The sequence below is a fragment of the Poecilia reticulata genome, chromosome 5 (genome assembly GCF_904066995.2).
Source record: "Poecilia reticulata chromosome 5, P_reticulata-male-v2, whole genome shotgun sequence".
NCBI lineage: Eukaryota > Metazoa > Chordata > Actinopteri > Cyprinodontiformes > Poeciliidae > Poecilia > Poecilia reticulata.
The window spans coordinates 12,108,010-12,130,322 of record NC_088834.1 but is presented as its reverse complement, the minus strand read 5'-3'; the positions used below and the strand labels follow the sequence as shown (position 1 = coordinate 12,130,322).

General features: G+C 38.2%; 1 protein-coding gene across 4 annotated transcripts in view; it reads left to right on the top strand.

Moving 5' to 3' along the window:
• The first annotated feature begins 12 nt into the window (after nucleotides 1–12).
• Nucleotides 13–22,313, top strand: part of kcnab2a (potassium voltage-gated channel subfamily A regulatory beta subunit 2a) — a 91,914-nt gene continuing 69,613 nt past the window's right edge. For 2 of the 4 annotated variants that reach the window (XM_008408573.3, XM_008408570.3), the window contains exon 1: nucleotides 13–122. The gene's annotated coding sequence lies outside the window, so the exon portion shown is untranslated. Of the gene's footprint in view, nucleotides 123–8,857; nucleotides 9,165–9,228; nucleotides 9,247–22,313 lie in introns of those variants that run through there. The other 2 variants (XM_008408571.3, XM_081607024.1) reach the window with 2 other exon arrangements.

Sequence of the window (22,313 nt, the reverse complement as noted above, 5' to 3'; positions counted from 1 at the left end):
ATAGGACTCCGCTCAGAGGGAGAGGGCGGGGCTTAGACGCGGCGCATGGTGGCTGTGTGAGAGCAACAAAATTCAGAGGGTCTTCACCCCAGCCGATAAGGAAGAGCAGGATTCTGTCAAAGGTAGGGAGAAAGGGGTTTTTTCCCTCTATGACTCGCATGTGTTAGTCGGGTTATTTCGACTCCTATAAACGCCACGTATGAGTTCAGTCATGTTAAAATCCGAGATTTATTGTGAACGCAGCGTTTGTGACGGTAAGTTGCAGCGAATGGTGTCGAAATGTAGACGAGATCAGGACGTTCCTCCTCACCCCACAGCGACCCGGATAGGTTTTAACATCATTACCGTACTCTGGTTGCTGTATTAGCCGCTGATTAGCTCGCTCATTGTTCTGAGTGGACCGCATCAAGTTCGCTGCGGTCCAGGCCAAATTTGATTGGCATCATAGCCCGGGGAGAGTAACGGTCGGGCGACGTCCGTTTCCAGTACACGCTCACAGTTCAGAGATGCGTTACCCGCTGAACGCACGAAGCGGCGGGACGACATGTCTTCAACACACTGAGACGGCGCTCTGCAGATGTGAGGCGACGTGGAGCCGTCAGTTCCAGAAGCTCTCCATCCTCAGCAGATGCTGTAGCTGCAGAGTGAGGCTGAGCTCTGTGATCGCTGTTGCTAATGCGGTGCGGCAGAGGCCAGGTTAGAAGTGCTGTGCTATGCAGGCTGAGACGTCTCTGTGTGACACAGGAAGCTCGGTCATATTTCTTGAGATGGAAAAAAACAAAACAATTCTAACAGGAAAGTGTATAATTCTAAAACTAACAGAAGCATTTTCCAACATAACCTGATGTAAAGAGATGTCCTTAGTGGTGGAGGTTGGCAAGCTGATGCCTTGACATTTACTTTTGCACCCTCAACAAGAATAATCAAAGGTGTTATTTTCACTTCTATCTTTTTACATAGGCAGTGAATAACTGCAGGTTCTCTTCTGGTACACCGCGTGCTGCACTTGCAGGGGAAAGATCTCTATACCGCGCTCAGACACAAGAGTCAGCTCAAGGTGTAAGCAAACCTTGCTGCTGCTTTGGGCCCTCTGTGCAGCACAAGTGTAACTCATAAATAGATTCAAAACACACAAATGAACATGTTAAAATGTTTCTTTTTGGTTATTTTGATTACTATGGCTGACTACTAAAGAAACCCCAAAATGTTGCTCTCCAGAAAACTGAAAAAAGTGATCTGTTTCTTCCTCAACACACATTTCTCAGGTATGACTTAATTAGCAGAGCTTGGCTGCATGATGAGGAGGAAATGTAGCTTCTTGATTAAGGTGTGTATGACCAGAGATGCGTCTAAATTTTCAAGACGGCAGCTTTGTGGACTGGAGTTTGAGACCCCTACTATACATTTTTAATGGTGTTTAGGTCATGTCAGTTTGCAGACTAATCAACCACTGTGGTACAATGCTAGGCATTAAGCTAGGCATTTATATATTTCACAGTAGAGAAAAATAGTATTTTTCAAGTCCTATTGAAAAATGACAAACAGTGGACCAAGATCAGTACATGACATGGCTCATCGTGTATTCATAATTTAGATTCATATAATATACAAGATTTACAAACTTGTGGATTGTAAATCCTCAAGTTCCTCACTTTTTCTCTTTTGGGATTCTCGTTTGCTTGACGTAATCTTTAGCGTACTGACATCAACAAATCATTATTGCATTCCAAACAGTACTTTGTGCATATTGATAGTAAAGTCAATATGACAAACTCACACAATATATTATTTTCAAGGAGTTTGAATGCAGTTTTCATGGGATGATAAAACCAACCAAACATTGAACTCAGGCTGTCCTTAGTGATTGCGATATTTCACAAAGTGACTTTGTGATGACATATATCACAACATGACATTGATCATGTGGTTCTAGCCCCTTTAAAATTAGATGCTACATACACACTGTAAAATATTTTATCACATTCTGTAACATCAGAATGAGCCTACGCTTTTAAATTTGCTTCAAATTTGCATTAAAGACGATTAAAAAACAAACTTTGTATTTCGAAGAGCTGACAAAGTATTAGCTATAATCACTCGGTAGTAAATAAGCTTGATTGTCAATGTCAACAGTAGAGATGCACTGATGAGATTTTTTCTGGCCGATGCTGAATTTTTTGGAAAAATTGGCTTTCAGATCTTTTTTTCTCTCTGACAAAAAGCACAGTAGAAAAAAATACTGCAATAGAGTTGGCAGTTTTGACTTAAACTGAAAATTAAGAAATAACAATGATCCCCCTTATGCTTCAAAGCATGTCCATTGTTTGTGTTATTAAGTTGCATAAAAGTGCATGAGATATTATGTTTCTGGTTTAAATGTTTCTAAACGGTATAAGACAACTGTTGTTTGTGTTTTTGCATTTATTGAAGAGAAAAAAAAGGTTCAGTATGACCTCGCTAATCAGAGGCCTTTCAAGGAAATTTTTTCATCTCGGACATAATATAACATTACTAATAATTTTTTAAAATTTCTTTTTCTCTGTGCTGGAGTCACATGCATGCAGAAACCACTAAATGGTCAATATATGCTAGAGCAGAATAAATTTAACTGATTTGTCCAACCTTTTCACCTTATTTAACAGAGGTTTGTGTAATAAGTAATTTGAAACATCTGTAAATTAAGCAAATGCACTTTATGTGATTACGCCAGTTTAATTGTTGGCATAAAATTTTATAGGGATGTTTAAAAAGAGACATTTTTGGTGCTTTGTGATGGATTGAAGTGGAAGTGAGACCCCAGATCAAATTGTGCTTCGAGCCCTGAGCGGTCCTGGGCTGGCTCTGTTGAGATAGGAAGCGCTTCTCTCAAGGCATGCTAAACTGACCTGCAGAAAGCAGGGGTCATTCAAATTAGAAAGCAAGTCAGTTGGTTCTTTTACCGGCTTTTACTACCAGAACAGCAGGAAGTCTAAAAAAACACTGTGGTTTTACCAATTTCAGGGCATCAAGAGAGATTGCTCTTGTTAAAAATCGCATGATGTCAAAACTACAAAGGTGCACCTGTGTGTGATGAATACTTCTGGCTACAATCTGGAAAGTTCAGGCTAGCTGAGCTTAGTCACTTCAGACAGAACCATGCCTTACATGTTGTGGAAACATCATTACATTATGTATCCGAGCTCAAGAACTAATCTTTTCCTGGATAAAATGTGAGCATAAATATGACTTTCTTGACGACCATCTTGATGACGACATATAGCACAGGCTCATTAATGTGCGTTTTTTTTTCTTTTTTTTTTTCCATTTGGATATTTCTGGAACGTTAACATTTTGCGCTGTTGCACATAACATGCTAGAATTATTCTGCTTGAGCAGCTGTACAGTAAAGAGCTGGAGGCCTGGCTCCCTATTTCTGGATGGGGCAGAAGACGGTGGGTTGGGGGAGGGGTGAGGCTATAGTCTCCGACTGAGTCAGTGGTTTAGCTAATGATGCAATTAGACTGCTGTGTTTTGCATCTCCTGATTAGATCCCTTACTCGCAATGGCCCGTCTGCAATAAAAACAGAAACGGCTCACTTGTTTGTTTTTTTTTTTTACAAGCAGTTGGAGTTTTATCATGCAGTAGCATGCGTTACATCATAAGCAACACATTATCTGACTTGGCTCTTGCTTTTGGAATGGTATTGACATTATAGCTCATTTGACATATTGGAACCACAGTAGGTCTTCCAGTATGTTTGTAACAATTTGTAGACCATAAAGTAAACACTGCACTTAAATGTCAAACTCGTAGAGGTTGGGTAATTAGCAAGCTGTCCTGTTACTCAAAAGGATGAGCAAGAGAACTCTTGGGGCATCGTCCAACTTGGTGATGCAGGTGTCGATGTCCAGACTTCTTTGTTTTATTTAATTTTGACAGACGTAGGAAGTCTGTAATAAATCAAGTTAGGATACCATAAAGCGGATTCTTGGTAATAGAGCTGCTTCCAAATCACTGTACAGTATTGTGACAAAGGTTTTGTAGCGTCTGCTCAACTTTGCCTAATTTGAGCTCCTTTCAGAACAAACCATTTTGGGTCGCTTTAAAACCAAATAAGCTGCTGGCCACGCCCCACCAAATCAGCATTTACTCTTTCATGTAAAAAAGGCTGCAAACAGATGTGCACTTATACAACCGTGAAAAGCAGAAGTAGAGCCTCCTGCACAACCAACAAGAAGTGGTTTCTGCATGGCAATTCAACAAAACTGTTCCAGCAGCCGTTATGCAGCCAAATGTCCCGGAGCTCCGCTTGGCTTGCTAGGTGACAGGCTGATCTTCGCCTTGGTTGCTAGGTGAGGGACAGTGCTGTCTGACAAGTGACGTTACATTCTGAAGGTTTTTGAAATGGCTCATTTTCCAGATACCAAAAATACATTGACTTATTGCCAAAAAATGGCTGGTGTTTTTTTTTATTGCTTTGACATACTTAAGAGCCAGAGACACAAAATTAAGTACAAAACATGCAACATATACATTTTGCATAATAAGTTCCCTTTAACAGAACTCAAGAGCAGATTTAAAGTCTTTGACGTACGTCACTCTGAAAAGACCTAAAACTGGTAAGGCTCATGATCCTGGCTTATTTTCACCACTGTTAGAAATAAATTGTCAAACTGCCAGCATTATATTAATGACTGGTTTAAAGCCGGATCATTCATACATTTTGTCTTCAATAAAAATACACGTTCTGTGGATGCACACGACAGCATTACCTGTCGCCTAAAACAGACACCAGGGTAAACACTTTATTTTTGTGGATGTCAAAACTCCAACTAGTGTAGTCCCTGAAATGTGTTGACAGCGTCTGTGAATACCTTTCTTGGCTGTCTTATTTACTGGGTCAGGAGCTAAAAAAGGAATCGTGACTCTGTGTTAACAAGAAGAGTGAAGCTAAAGGTGAAAACCTATCTCTGTGTCTTCCATGATGTGAAAATTACTTGTCTTGTAGAGCATTTGGTGTTTAACCTAAAAGTTTAACAATGAATCTGAATGGCCAATGTCATTAAAAGAGAAAATCATAAGCAGCTTCAGAGGGAATGCATTAAACGATGGATTTTTACCGAGTGGAAAAGTACTAGAGACATGGGTGAATGTCATTTTTCTTCTGGTGACATCACTTTTTTCTCCTCTGCTTAATAAGTCGTCAGAGCTGTATAAGCTTTTTCTTTATATAGCAGCAGAAACTGATGGTCTGAGTGTTTCCTAAATGGCTGAGCTGGTTTAAAACAGCAGGATTGCATGCACCTGGTCCAATCACAGGTGCATCAGCCTTTTCCTTATGCATTCGTCTGACAAACACTTGATTTAGTCACACACAGCATACAGTGACGGTTAGAAGTTTACCAATGCTCTTCATATGGAAGATTGATTTATTTTGGGTTTTTTATGACTCATTGATATAATTCCTTTTTCCAAAGTGGAATGATACAAAAAAACAACTTTGGTTCACTTTTAAAAATAAGAATTGTGAGCACAGATTTGATTTAAATACAAAACCTTCCTGGATCATACACACAGGTTCAAATATATACTGCTAATACTTGGTTAAATGCCTCTTAGCAGGTTGCAGAGAAATGATCCACTTTCTATCTAAAATTTTCTGGTCACTTTTGGTTGCAATTTAGAATCCTGAGAAGTGGTAGTGCTCGTCTGAGCGAGTTGGTTTCCTGACATGAACATAGTCCAGAAATGCTCGGTAGGGTTGCGGACGGGGACACATACAGCAGCTTCATTTGCCTGGTAGGGCTGCAATTATTAAGATTGACTATAAAAAGTTGTTGACATACCAAATTTTGTCGTTGACACATCCCAAAGAACCTTGTCATTGTTTTTATAACTGGCAGGCACTACAGGATGTTTGTCTCCCATTTTCCTGACAGAACTGCAAGCTGAAGAGTTCTCCTTCAGTGGCAGCACTACTGCGGTTCCTGAGCATGAGCACAAACACTGCAGATCTCTGTGCAGATCTGGATTGGTAGGTTTTATGGAGGTAAAACCTGCTTCATTTTATGCGTATCACTTCAATCTATAGACATGCATCGGGCATGTTGTGCTGCAGTGTGACGAGGCAGAACTGATAAATGCACTTCAGCTGTGGGTGGGCTAGTTCTGTTTGCAGAATCAGTGACACTTAGAAATGGAAGAAATAAATGGTAGAAACCATTTCATCCAGAAAAAAATGGTTGAAATGTGGTAAAAGCCAAAATTGACACAATATTTTTGTCACTGATGGTGTTTTTAAACTTCCAAATGGCACTGTATGAAGGCTGGACAAGGAGCAAAAAGATGGACTGGACAGTCCAACATCATCGTGAAGTTCCAGATTAGACAATTTGGAGGACATTTTTTTTGAAAATACTTGCTCTTGTGTTACTTAGTTTTGATCATTTATATTTGGTCCATGTGTGAATTAATGTGACAAATTCATGCACTCCATAATATCAATGACAAACCATGCCCTGTTGCTAAAGGTTTTTTCAGATGCATATGGATTTAGAAAAAGTCTCTGTGTGTTGTGGCATCATCAGTAGGTGGCAGGTGATTTTCCACTCTTAATGTAACAAATGGAATGGAGCATTCAATTACGGCTGCCTCAAATTCAACACCAGAAGAAAAATCTTCCCAGTCAGACGGCATCGTGAGAGGACTGCAAGGCAGTTCCAGAGATTTTTTTGTGTCAGGTAAGCTTTGCAGTAAAGTGAGAAGAAAAAAAAAAATCTCAGACCATCAACATTCTGTTAATTCTAAGGGTAACGATTAGCTCCTGCATTCATGCTGTCCTTTTAGAAATATTCTGGCAGTCTGTTTCATAAATGTTGTTTAAACAGCAATAACATTAAGTTAAACCTCTATCAGCTTTTTGAGTGCCGTGGTTTTATAGCTGATCGATTTGTGTTTGCATCACTTGCAAATACTGTTTGCTGGGTGGGGCCAGCTTCTCAGAAGCTGCAGTCGTTAAGACGGCCTTTAAAATTTAAACCATGTCGCACAGTAATCAGATTTGATGTTCAGAAGTTTATATCATATCCATGTATTGATTCCCATGGAGAAGTAATTGTCTCTCTGGATGTCTCTATGAGGTTGTGAGTGCGCTGTCATGAAGGTTTAAGATATCTGTGATGGATTTTGTGGTAAAGGCTTTTCAGCATACAGGTATGTGTGCTTGCGTTTCTTACCTTCTATGTGATGTACTATATGAACTTTTATTTCTAAAACATGCAACCCTCTCTTCTCTGAACTATAATCATTTTGAGCAGTAAAACATATCCAGATTCCTAAAACTGAGATGAGATCAAACTAAATCTGACATTAATGTTGTTTATTAAATTTACAGAACTTTGCAAAAGTATTCACTTTTTCTTATTTTGCCATGTTACAATGTATTTTTATATGATTGCCATTTTTAATGATGTGAAGCTTCACATCATTAAGAATGAGAGAATGACAATGAGGGATAGGAAGGAACTTTTCTTTAAAAGACAGAAATCTTCAAGCAAATTATCACCTATAACTAAAGCTTTTTATCCAGTCTGAATGGTCAAATAGATTAAGCTACTGTATGTCTGACTGGATGAAAATGGTGAGCAGCAGGTTACACGTCTTACCACAGAATCTCAATTGGATTTGCTCTTGGACTTTGACTGAGCCATTCTAACAAATGAAATGTGCTTTGATCTAATAACCATGTTTACATCAGTACTTCTGACGGGTGAACCTTTGCCTCAGTCTAAAATATTTTACAGCTTCAAACAGGTTTTCCTCCACAACTGCTCTATTTTTCAAGCCAAACATATTTCCCATCAACTCAGATCAGCTTCCCTGTCCCTGCTAAACAAACATTCCCCAGCATGATTCTGACACCTCCAGTGTTCAGGGTGATGAGCACATGCAGCATTTTGCATGTTGGCCAAAAGGTTCTCATCTTCCACTTTTCAGCTGTGTCCCCTACATAACTTGTGAAAACTGCGAACAGGTTTTATTTTTACAGCTTTTTACGAGGAGTCTCTTGGCTGCTGTTTTGATTAATGCTACCCTTGCATTAAGGGTAAACTTGACCTTGCATGTTAGGTCAAGTTTATTTGTATCGCAACAATGCAGGTCAAAGTGCTAATACACGCATAATACAGTAACCAATTATGAAACGAGCAATAAACTTTCCATTTGTCAAATGTCATTGTCAACATCAAGTAAAATACATCAGATATGTTGATCACTTACTCCTAGTCAAAGGCAACTTTTAACAGGTGGAATTTTAGCCTTAATTTAAAGGAACTCAGTGTTTCAGCATCTTTGCAGTTTTCTGGAAGTTTCTTCCAGAGTTGTGGTGCATAGAAGCTGAATGCTGCTTCTCTATGGTCAACAGGTCAGCACGTCTTGGTAGGTTTGTTGTGTGTAACATCTGCCGCGTAATGATGATGATTCTCACTGGATTTTATTTAGAGGTTTCAGACTCGAGGGTCGCTGAATACAAACGCATGCCACTCTTTTCAGATTTTTATTTGTAAACGCATATAAAAATCTCATATTTTCTTTTCACTTTACACTTGTGTACTACTTCTTGTTGGTCCATTACATAAAATTCCAATAAAAGGCATAAAGTTTTTGGTTGTAATGAAACAAATAGATTAAGCTATGTCTGACTGGATGAAAATGGTGAGCAGCAAACATTCAAAGGGGCATAAATGTCTCTTTTTGTAAGACACTACAAATTGTTGCAGAACTATTTGCAGGGACTCTGACTGACTGAATGCATGCTTACTCACATGCTCAAAGTGTTTGAGGAGGTGTGTGGCTGAGGGAGGGGAGGGGCATTTCCTTTCTCATCTGCTCTGCTCAGTGACTCCAAGCTTGCACGTTTCTTCTGTCTCTTCTATACATCGCCTATATTCTTTCTCTTCTCGTTTCCCCTCTGTCTATTTGCACTTTTGTTCTGCCTCATGGTCTCGTGTCAGACATACATGCTGTTCTCGCGCATAATCTTGTTCACAGTGGATCTCGCAGTCTCCACTCTCGCATCCCTCTCCTCTTCTCTCTGCTTTCCTGCTCTTTATCTTGGATTTTGGCTGCTGCTCTGCATCCATCCCTCCCTTCTGGTCACTGCGTCAGCAATCAGCTTCAGACTGAGGTGGGTGTGTATTTTTTATTTTTATTTTTTGTAGGGGGTTCTGAAACGGTATCATCGCTAGGCGTGAATCTACATGTCTCTGGTATCGTTCTCTCTCTTCATGCTCTCCCCTCTCTTTTCCCCTCTCCTCACTTTGTTCTGTTAGTGTGAGTCGGGATGATTGCGCTTGTCTGATCCTACTTGGAAACAAGTGCCATACCTTCTGCATGCAGCGGCGTTTAACATTGTCATGCAGTATGCTAGCGAGGTAGTGCATCAACCTCTCCAGATCTCTCTGACCGTCTGAGAGCTGCTGTTGATGCGGTTAACACTGCTGCCGCTGCAGCTGCTGCATTGAAAACCTTCTCTGCATACCTTATTATGCAGGCATGTATTTCACTCTTTCTCTTTCCTGACTTTTTCAATTTGTCTCATTTTTTTGACTTTGACTTATTCTAAAATGTATTTATAAGAGGAGAAAAGCTGTCATTTCTAACTAAAGTTTGAAGGATGTGGTTTTGCTAAAACATGCATAGAGACATTTATTTAACGTTTGGTTCTGTTTTAACTTACCTGTCCTGCTGCTGCTGCAGTTTCATCTGTTGCAGTTGCCACGGCGGGCAACACCCTGAAGCAACATTTTCCTGCCTTTCCCAGAGCTTGTGACAGTCATCTGTGCCCGGCCAAACACGTTAACCGTGTGCTTGAGTGTGGGTGTTTGCTTCTGCGTTATCGTGTGTGTTCGTACATGTGTGTGCGTTCTCCCGTACGGCGATGTGTGCCTGCCTGCCCATGGGCTCTGGTCCAAGAAGAAAGCACAGGAGAGGTATGCTGCAGGGGTTTAGTTTGGTGCAGTAAGCTGTTGAGTGCTTTGTAACAAGCACAAAAAAAAAAAAAAAAGAGTTGGTTTGTGTCCTCATGCTGGGCAGCTGCACGTGTACTGCAGAAAACGGATGGGTTTCCCTTGAAATGTCTGCAGTCTGTGTGTCCTTGGGTTTTAAATTCTTTTAGTCAGGTTGCTGCGATCTTTTTATTTGACCCAGAATGTTTGACTACCAGAACCAGAGGAATCAGAATGCTTTAATTGTTATTGTGCAGAAGCACAACTACATTTTTGCTTCAGTACAGCCCATCCAAAGAAGACAATAGACAGACAGAGCAGGGAAGACGGGGCGCAAACAGTAGAACGCCTGCTACTTTTTTTGTCTAAAGGGAGCAGATGGCGGGACAAGAAACTGTACTTCCCATAACAAAATACAGAAAATGATTTGAAACACACTCAAGATGATATACAGTGACAATAGTGGCTGTTTAATCTTTATGTTGCTGAAACGCTTTGGTTAGGTGTCACACCTAGTGCTCCAACAATCGCTAAAAACAAAGATAACAGTTTTCTTTGATGGTGCTCCCATCATTCTGGGCCCACAGCTTGACAGTTTCAACAGAAACTATTAAATTGACATATTGCATGAAACCAATAAAGACAGATTGGTTAATTATTTGTTCAAATTAGAGTGGCATGATTTTTTAAGGACTTGGTCATAGACATAGTAATGCACTAAAAGCCTTCCTAACATGAGATTGCAGAGCCAGCTTGAAGTGAGTGACAAAATGTCCTACTTTAGTGCTGCTTTCTTTAAAGTAAATGGCCAGAGGTAGATTTCTTTTTGAACAATTGAGAGAACCCTATACAGGAAAGATCTGAGTTTCCGGTTAGTTTGTTTCGGGTAGTAATCCCTCTGTTGGATGAGCTACTTTTAACAGATTTCGGTGTAGTTGCAGTTTTCTCCTATCAGACACACCTTTTACTTGAGGAATAGTTTTTTGTTGCAGGGAGTGCTCTGACTACAAAAAAAGTCAGCCTTCTGTGCTAGAGCCAGAATATGACTGTAGCATCCATCAAGCCTCAATGGATGCCAACTTTAAGCTGGGGCTGAAACAAATGGTGACATGGATAATGATTGTCTTCAAAACTTAAGCTAGTATTAATGTACTTATGGCATTGTTATGGTTTTACTGTACAAAATACAAGGAATTGATCCATGGATCAATTCCAATATATATATAAAACCTAGAATGAAACCTGCTTTATCACAGTTACAGGCACAAAATGCAGATGTTGGTTTGCGTCATCCAATTTAATCGGCAGACACAACTGTACTTTCTATTATGACTTATTGATAGCAAATATCTCCTGTTCTGATCCTTGATACTGTGAGATAGAAACTTCATTGACTGCTGTATCTGCGTCTCAGTGCGATGTCATTATAACTTCTCAGAGAGCAGCTGAAACATTTGTCAATCCATTTTACAACACTCAAAAGCACAGCTAAAGGTTTGTAAAGCAGGGACATAACTGGCTTTGTTAGTTGGTTTTCACACAAGTAACTGAAAGTGTTTTGGAATATGATGTGAAACAAGACATTAAATATTCATATCAAAAGCGAGAGTAATCATGCTAACATTAGCTTACCCCTATTACTCAGAATGAAAGCATGGTCAGCAGGTGCAAGACGACAGTTTATTATTAAAGATTGTACTTGTCTGTGTGAGTCAGATATACCTTGAGAAACGACTAAGTCCATGTGTGTTTTAGCTGCCACACTGACAAACATTATGGTTACTTTTTAAGCAACAATAGCCTTGTGTTCGAGAATCATGTTAAAACATTGTGCAGAAACTCCTGATGGGACAAAATATGTGATGCTGCCAGGTTAACCTCTTAATATTGGGTCATGTACATCAGAGGCGTAAGTAAATCTAGTTGTAATTAATCAAAATACTAATATAGACCATGTGACACTTAATGCACTTTAAAGCTGGTGAGCTTCAAAACATATGCTTGCATTTATTGGAATTACTTTAACTTTGTTCCAGATTGGGATTCTTTGTCAGTGAAAGTTTAATCATAAATAACTCTGATCCATATCCAAGGTGAGAAATTATTGACCAGTGTATTTCTAATGGCTTGCAAAAGTCCTCTTTGTTGCAGGATTTTACAGCTTACTGCACTCAGTTCTATAAGAGTGATGTTTGTCTATTGGGAAACAAGTTAGCTTTTTATAATGTCAGTGAGAGAGCATTTAATCTTATCTATGCATCAAGCAGGGAAGTTTTTGCATTTAGCAAATTGTATTCTTGTACATGTTAATTTTGACTGTGAAACTCAAGTTAACATTTTATTGCTTTGGTTTAGGATTGTATGCAGGGAAGCCTTTCAGCACTACACATTTCTTAGTTAATCATTAAAATACATCGTAAGTGCATTATTCTCAGTGCATTATTCTCATGTATGTGGCTGTTGTAAACTGCCAGTGTTGATCCTCAAGGCCTTCCTTAAAAGTTATTCTTATTTTTGGAAAAGCAAATATCCATCTAAGTTTGTAGTTGACCTTTATGAGAACAGTTCAGTGAGTCATTTTTATCGTTTTTGAATCTTGTTACAAAACTGTATTAAAAAAAAAATCTTTGGTTCTGCAAAATGTGGCATGCCTGTTTCTGCCTTTGTCGGCTAACACATTGTACATCAATTTAAACACGTTGCATTTTTTTTTCCCCTTGCACCACGTCTCAGTTGCATTGTCTAATTACATTATACTTTTATTAATTTTGACACCGGATGGTATTGATTTAGTTTGCAAAATAAAAATAGCTTTCTGTTCACAAGATGGTCACAAGATAAGGTTTGCCTTATGTGATTTTTCCCCCCAGAATTTTATTATATGTAGATTTATGGCTGTCTTCATATAGCATAGACACTATTCGAAGCACATGATAGCACACATTTTTACACCTACAATCTAAATTCATTATATGCTTTGTGCTGATAAAGAAAAAAGGCTTTCTATCCTGTTTAGCTTTCCCTTTAAATTCAATCTTGAACAACTTCAGTTGCCCCCATGAAATGCATTGCAGTTTTTCCAATTGGCTTAAGTAACTTATGATTGTCAAATGTGATATAGGTGTTAAACTACAAAGACAAAGTTACATTAATCATGATGCACAGCAGCTGAGTGCAGACGGCCCTGGTGAATTACAGCAACAGAGTAGCATGTGTGAGTAATGGCTTGGCGCTGACTGTTGGGGTTGACATGTGCCTGTGACTTATGAGACATTGCACTGTTGGTGATAGCTGAGTTATTGGGGTCATGTTGGTGTTTGGGGTAAATATTTGTGACTGGGTTGTCTCAGACTTGAATGGTGGGATTTTATGATTGTATGTCTTCTTGCAGGTTACTGTAGAAAACCTCCATGACTCCTATTCCCTGTACAAGTTATTCCACTGATTCATTCTACAATATGTTAGTTTTTATGAATAACAAATTTTACCTTAGTACTTCTATGCTTTAGTTAGACTCTGCATAGTACTTTGAGCTCTTTTAGATATAGGCGGAAACATTAGGGGAATGCTTGATGGCTTCACAGCCCATTGATTTTTCTGTCGTAAGATCTGGCACAGTTTGGTGAATCCCTTTATTCTATTGCAAACAAAATCTAATAACTCCAAACTGAAAGGCTGTCCCTCAGTTGGAGACCTGGCAGTCCTTCTGTGTATGAGCTGTAATGCAGACGGCTGTCTCACTTGGCACACACTTCTCAGATAAAGGCAGGAGGGAAAAATAAACTGCTTGATTTAAAAATGCAGAAAAGAAAGAACATGAAAAAGTCAAGCCATCCTAGAAGTTAATTACATAGTTGTTAGTATTTAAATTTTTCTTTACAGAGTGAAGTTTTACTAATTATCTTTTTACTAATTGAAAGAAACCAACCCATATATCCGTGGCTTCATTTTGAATTTCTAGAAAATAATAAAATGAAACTGCAAAAAAACAAACAAAAACAAATAAAAAAACTGCCATTTACGTTTTGATAAGGATAAAACAATCACTTAACTTTTGTTTTCTCATGTTCACAAAATATGTTTTGCGTCATTTGTTATCACAAGATGACACAATGAGAAATATTCATGTCTAAGTCGACCATAAAAAAAAAAATCACAATTTTAGTTTTTTTAAAACATGCCTCATGAACAGGCATTATAACATAATAAGGCAAGACCAAAACAGACACTTAAGAGATAAAGATCCATGACAATACACATTCACTCCTAATCTGACTGATCAGAATGCACCTTGAATTAGCTAGATGTTTTTATTGGACAAGATCATTAAGTTAAGAGAAAGGGGCTGCAATATTGTGTTGATGGTAAGGAGAAACGTGAAGAAAATATGGGTTAATTACACTTTATCAATCGGAATATTCAACAAAAACAATTTTCCTAAAGTTTTTCTGCCATATAAGAAAACTGGTCTCATTTAAATGCAAGTGTTTAGGATTCTTCTTCTTTAAAATGAAAACGGAAGTATTTCAAAGAACAAAATGTCTTCAACAGCTGCCTCTGAGAGAAGAGGAATATGAAGCAGTACCTTATTTTGCTGAGGAAGACAACGTCATCAGTTTGTGATGTAGTGTACCTGCTAAAGCAACTTGGAATGTGACCTTCACACTGATTTATTGTTTGCATTCTTTTAGCTTCTTTAGCTTTTCTTCCTTCTTTAGCTTAGATGTATTGAATCCATTTATAGTTTTGAATTTCACATTCTTGTTATTTTACTGAATTCTGCCTTTTATTATTTAAAGACTGTCTTAATAATTTGACTGGTGTGTATTTTAATACATTTCTATATTGTATTTATCTGTAATATAAAAAGTATATCTCAAGTCATTTATAAACATGTTATTTGTAAAATTAATTATGTATTTCCAAGTAGAGTAAAAAAAAAAAAAAAAATCCTTGCAAAATGTGTAATTCCGCCCTGAAAGCTAAACTCACTTTTTCATTTACATAATCTACATTGATGTAATTCTGTCTTACTATGACTTATTCATAAATGATGACTTTTACATTAGACATCCACTAAAATACATGCACTTTTTGCTTCTAGTTTCAGTTCATTTTGTAAAAATATGAGCTACAGAAAGCAAATTTCTCATTCCACGTCATAATTTAGCTCTTTGCTTCAGATGCCGTCGTGTAGAATGATTTCTCTAAATGTTCTCATTTAGAGAAACCTTCTATTGATTACAAAATTTCCTCATATAAACAAATTCTACAATATGCTGCATTTTATTGATACCATTTTATTTGTGCTAATTTCTTGTTTCCTTCCGTGTTTTTTAAATGGTGAAAACCATTGGAGCTAAACGTACACAGTAGATCTGGATGGCATTAAGAAAACATGCAATAACGTGAGAAAATGTGGTGATAACAAGTACTTACCTTAACAGTGATTTTGATAGTTTAAGACAGATTAAATTACTTCTTCGAAAAAAAGAGAAACTTTCATTTCCTGCAGTATTAAACAACAAACATTAGCAATTCTATTACCAGCATGATAATTATTGTCAGATAATATTTTCTGCAGTCCTAGCAGTTCTTTGTGATATTGATACAGCATAAATCAATATTGTGAAATATAAATATGATGTTGTGTAGCTGTTAAGCACAGACTTTGCATTACATCAATTAACGTTCAACTCTTGAATATTTAATGTTTTAAAAAAAAAAGTTGGAAGTTCATATAAAACATATGATGTTGGCTAAGAACCATTATGGTTTTGCACATTTAAAACCATAATGGTAGGCTGCACAGTGGTGCAGTTGGTAGAGCTGTTGCCTTGCAGCAAGAAGGTTCTGGGTTCAATTCCCGGCCCCGGTCTTTCTGCATGGAGTTTGCATGTTCTCCCTGTGCATGCGTGGGTTTTCTCCGGGTACTCCGGTTTCCTCCCACAGTCCAAAAACACGACTGTTAGGTTAATTGGTCTGTCTAAATTGCCTCTAGGTGTGAGTGTGTGTGTGCATGGTTGTTTGTCCTGTGTGTCTCTGTGTGGCCCTGTGACAGACTGGTGTCCTGTCCAGGGTGACCCCGCCTCTCGCCCGGAACGTTAGCTGGAGATGGGCACCAGCAACCCTCCTGACCCCACTAAGGGACAAGGGTATAAAAAAAACGGATGGATGGAAAACGATAATGGTTATCACTAAATTATTTCAAAGAACAAATATTTTGTTTTATGAGATGTGTATATTTTCTTCGGTGTTTGAAAACTTTTATTGTAACAAATAAAAAGGTAATATTTTGGAACCTAAAGTACTAAATGCACCATTTGGAAAGGGTTGTGCAAGAGACACCTAAAGCAGGTTAAGAGACAGATGGAGAGCACTGTGGGGGACAGAGCCACAGTCCACTGGAGACACTTGGGCACGTACACATTTTAGATCCACATTGTGGATCATTAGCAGGTCTTTGATCTATTATCTTCACCTTTTAGCATTAACAAACTATAAAAAAGCTCAAATATGTAAATTATATTTGTACAAGAAGAGATGTATGTTTTATTTACATTAGAAAATAACTTGAATTTATTGTATTTCTTCAACTTAGAAAAATGTATCTCGTTTTTGTAAGAGAGAGTCTTGAATAGAGGTGCAACAATATACATTTAATTGATTTTACTCATTTGTGCAAGACCTTCTGTCTTTGCTTTACACTTCATCTTAATTCCTCATCGGTTGGTAATGGATGGGAAATAATCCACTAATCACAGAAATAAACCACCTTAACCAGTGGCTCAGTCTGAAGCCTCTGGTTAAACTTTGATCAACAGTGTCGCTGCAAATAGTGGAGCAAGTAGGCTTCCTTAGAGATGTCAGAGCTTTAAGAAGATGTCTGCAGGTTTCTGATTATAATCAGGGGAAAAAAAGTAAACTGCTAACCATTTCCTTCAAAAAAAGACTAACATAAACTATTCGCTGGCAGCACAACCTACCTTTAATAAAAAGGTGGATATTAAATGATGAGGTATAAATGATTACAATTCTGCCGGGATTTTAATAAATATGAAAAATGCCACTTATTAACTGTTTTTGCTTGGTGACCACATCAGTTCAGGAGCTGTGCAGAAAAAAAAAATCCATAAAACCTTCGCTAGTAGATATGTATGAGGCAAGATGAGTTTATATTTTCAGGCAGATTGACTATTGACAGACTTCTGAATGAAGAAAAATCGTAGTTGCTTGTTGTGGGCCATGGTCACACTTTTGTGCTTGCATCAAGTGCAGCTTTAATAAAATAAAATAGTAACAACAAACCCTGGGCAGATTGCAGATTCAGTGTTTGCTGTTTTTTTTCTTCTCACATCTTTATAGAAGCTGTTGGCATCACAGTTTAATGTAACAGTACAGATGGCACATTGATTCACCACAACACCTGGACACGTTGCACTGACACACAGGATCAAAACAAGAGCTAACAAGAGCTTTGCCGCTTTTGCCTGGAGGACTTGGTGAACTTCAACAATTATTGCCTGTGACACGGACAGTGGGCTAGCTAAAAGCATATATGTAGACCTGAATAAAATAGATGATGCTAAACCTTTATGCTTCGGGAAATCGGGCAATAAGTTTCTGCTTGACCGTGCACGGACCATGGTCTGTTTATTTAGCCGGATATGAGTGTTTGTTTAGAAAAAGCACGATACAGATAAACAGCAGTTTCAGACGTCATCCTGTCCTCCTACAGAAACATGCATTGCTTTGATGTGTAAGCGTACCTGGATGGATCCAGACAGTGTGTGGGCACTATATGTCCATTAAGTTTTTCCAGATTTATGTTAAAGGTTTTTTTTTTTTCTCCATTTCCTGTGTTTTTATTCTGCAGTCCCTGTGTAGGCACTCAGAGACCGATCTAAAGCTATTCAGTGTTTCTATACGACCCAGAAAAATTAGCATTTTGCATATAGAGTAACTCTTTTTTTTTTTTTTTTTTTTACCCATGACTACAGCACTCTCTGAAGTAGCAAAGTGAATAATGCCTCTGCTCTGCAGTCAGAACAGGGAGCAGCATGTTCCTATAAAACTGCAGTGTCCTCAGGTGGTCTCTGTGTTTGGGAGCTGGTCTTGCCAAGTCTTTTATGGGACTCAGATCTGCACCAATGTATGACATCAAAGGGGTGAAAGCATGTGGCATAAATGCTGATATGCATGAGAATCCTGCATTACTTTGATGGTCAGAGGAGGTCATGAGGTGCACACGGCCTCCACAATACAAGCTGTGGTCCCATTTCAGCATCAGAACTATGCATCCTCACCTGCATGTGTATAACCTGGCCCACCATCTCCTGTCAATATAACATTTTATTATGCACATTTCAGAAAGTTATCTCAGACGATACACTAGCAGTTACTTTGATCTTTGTTTATTCTCACTAGATGCCCAGGTCTCCTCCAGGTAAATTTAGTGATAATCTCTTACAATTCAGTGTCTGTCATGCCTGAGTGATGGTGTGCTAAGCTAATGCATTTTAAATGTAGGTTATTGCCCTATTTTGCTTGGTATAAACCTTTACTTTTAGTATTGCGTTTTTCTTTGCATTCCTTTCATTGTCTCCGTCTGTCTCCAAAACCCTAATGTAAACAGAGCCATGTTGTGCGATGCAATAACTGTTTCCCTGTTGATACATTTTATATTTGTGTACAGTGATATGGAAATACATGAAGGCAGAGATCTTTTGTCTAGAGGACATTTTGGAATGTTTTTGCTGATATTTTTCTAGTATTTTTTTTGGCATTATCAGTGGAAAATAGATGAAAGGCATTTCATGTAAATTGGCAGAAATCACTAAAAATAATAGATATTGACTGTAGTTTTAAACAAAAAATAAAGTTAGCAGCCAACCTTAAGTCTTAGCAAAGACTCTCAACAACTCTACTAGACTCAACTTCCTTCAGTTTGATGTTGAAGTGCCTTGTTTTATTTATTCCTTTGTTTTTGTCTTTAATGTAGTAGACTGAGGTGGTGTTGATTTTTGTTGCTATTAAGCCAGGGGTGTCAAACTCCAGTCCTGAAGGGCCGCTGTCCTGCAGTTTTTAGATGTGCCACAGGTATAAAACACCTGAATCAAATGGCTTAATTACCTCCTCAGTTCTCCAGAGCCTTGCTAATGACCTAATTATTCTATTCAGGTGTGGTGCAGCAGAGGCACTTCTAAAAGTTGCAGGACACCGGCCCTCGAGGACTGGAGTTTGACACCCCTGTATTAAGCCTTCCTAAATGAACATCAGGTATATAGTTTTCAAAGAGGAGTTGATGTTTTATCATTGATGTGTATAATTTAGAGCATTAATATGACTCCTCAATATTTTTTCAAACTTCAATATTTTTTCAAAGTTAAGCTTGCAAATATTAATTAAAATTGTATCGCATAATAATTTGTTGTAAATTACAGGGCAGCCATCACAGGTTTTGTCAGACGCCATATAACTGGGTCTTTTGAAACTCAGACAAAATCCATTACAATAAAAAAAATCACCATAGAAAGAAAAAACACATTTAGTTCACCTGCAAGAAGGAATAAGTGCTAAAAATATTTGGCGATGCCAAATGAAGAAATCGGAGCCTTATACGACTATTTTGTTAATGTATCTCTTGCTTTCTCTGCTTTAACAATCCACCAAAACTTTGTAAATGTGGAGTAAACAATTGTTTCATAAATACATTGTAAAATGTACAATTTCTTCTATGTGTGACTGACTGTACAGATTGTCCTTGTCAGTATTACAGGACTGAGTGTACAAAGTATCATGGACTCTGTGAGTGAGGAGTGCTAGTGAGTGGGTGGTTATACTGTGTGTGTAATTTGTTTGTGACAATGCCTCAGCACATCACTGTGATACATTAACAGCATGGAGGAGATGTCATCAAAGTGGATGGAGAAAATTAGTTTCGTTTTCAAAGTTAGATGAAGACCTTGGCTTAGGTGGGAAATGCTCTCATTTTGTGTTTTTCTTTTCCATGTTGTAAATTTTGATGATCCAGGAAAACAAATGCTTGAGGAATAAATGAAACTTTTTTGTACTCAATCTCTGATATTGTAGAGTATTTTAAAAAAATGCATCAGATATCATGTTTACTAAGCGTAGTCAATTCAAGCACATTAAAGAATTTAGAATTTAAACTGAGGACATTTAATACAAACATTCATAGTTGGTATTTATATGCTTTATTACTTGCTCATTCACACATTAATAAATCATCAAAGACAAAAGCCCCCAGGCACATGGGAAGTAAGGTGGTTTGGCAATTGTTACCGGAGTAGACCACTGAATGAGGTTTTGAGTGACACTTCAGGCCCAAAGCAAGAGCATGTTCCCCATTCTGGGCTCTTCATAATGCTGAACAGAAGCTCCTCGATATCACAGTTCATGGGGGATGGAGGAGGGGTTTCCTTCCTGTGCAGTGCTCAGTCACGTTAACAGCAGGACTCGTAATGTGCGAAAGCTCATCTACAGAAGTTTGAAGTGTTAGTTAGTGCAAGAACCGCAATTCTTCAGTCACTTTTTGTTGGTTTGAATGGCCCTTCATGCTCATCCCCAAACAGCACAACTGACTATTTAACAATCTGTTTTTTGTGTTTTTTTGTGAATGTGTTATTTTGTCTGGCTCGAGTAAAAATCAGTGCATTGCTGTGACGTCGAACAGAATGGGGACGTGAAACAACTCGGCTGCAATAAATGCCCTCGGAGAACGTAGGCTTAAAGAGATTGGGTAAGCTCTTACCATTGGGAAAGAGTTTACCCAATGGAATGAGTAATTCGTGATTGAGAAAACAAGCTTCATTTCAGTAATATAACTTGCAGACATGCAGTTCTTTAACAAAATGCAGAAGTCCGGTCAGCAGATCATCTATCAGACACAACTATAGCAGCTGTTCTACTCTCTGAATGTCCTTACACAGTTTGACTGAAGCAGTATTTCAGTAAATAAAAAAAGTGGTTTGTTCACATACCAAAGCAGTTTAATCAAAAATGACTAAATAAACAGGTTTTAGTTTAAGCATGCATGCAACAGTGAATGTAAAAAGTAAGAAAAAAGCCCAGATGCAGACATTAGAATTAAAACAAATGTTTGTATCATGATCATAGTTACTACAAAGTATCTAGAAGTGGTCACTACCAAACCTCTGACCATTGGTAAATGGTGTTTCTGTTAAAGCAAAGCATTGAGCATGTGGGTTGGCCATGCAGCATCTGTTTGGGCATTTAACAGAATGCAGGACGGTGGGGTGTCAGCGGTGTGGCTGGTTTATCATAGCATCAAAAGAATAGGACAATATTTCTAATGTATGCAATGGGTGTGCGGGCTGCTCCTTTAAGGAAGTAGACCTTCACCTCTGTGAAGATGATTCTGCATCTTTCTTATCCAAGACTTAGACTGCCAGAGCATTTCCTGCTTTCTTCTTCTCTCTGAAACATGTGCTTTACTTGGTTCTCACTCCTGGCCTGCGCCTCCTGGGGCCACTCAGGATCAGTTCAAAGAGCCGTCAACCACTTCCTGCAGTTGTTGCTGGTTTTTAATGGAAACTCTGGACCGTATTCGCTCCATTTTCCTCACCGGTTAGAAAATAGATTTCCAAAAGAGGGACAGTTTGCTTCGTTAAGGAGAGTTATTTAGTCTGGTCTTTCAGAGAAAAACAAACCTGTATATAAAGCAAAAAGTTGAAGTACTTGGTGTATATGAAGCACCGCATGAGTGAAGATGAAGTATTAAAGAAAATGCGGTGAATAATTGAACAGTTGTTTTTAATGACCATTGTAATTGTTTTATTAGAAACCTGCAAGCATTTGATGAGTTGGAAACTCTTTATAGGCTTCTCCAGAGAGCTACTTAAAAAAACACCATCAACTTTGATGTCCCTGTTTATGCTCATTGCAGTTATTTTTCAGTAACAACCTCAACAGTTGTACTTTTGTTTTTTTCAGATGAGGTCTTTTCTTTGTGATTTCTTTTTTTTTATTTAAGGAAGACTTGTTTAGTTTCTGGGACATAAATCCCTTGTTAGTGGTAATGTAACTCAAGAATCCTTCTTCCTCTGAGCACTTATGGATCTGTTGTGTGCTCCTTACGTTGGGGGTAATTCATGTGTGTCAGTGTTCAGTCATTGTGTTGCATTCAGATAAACAGTCAAATATGCTTTAACAATTTTTTAGAGATGCACCAATGTGAAAATTTGGTATCGCTATCTGGTATTAATTATTGCAACTATGGCCGATAACCGATATTTACAGATGTTATACATATTTCCCCAACCTTTCGATGCTGTGAAAACATGGCT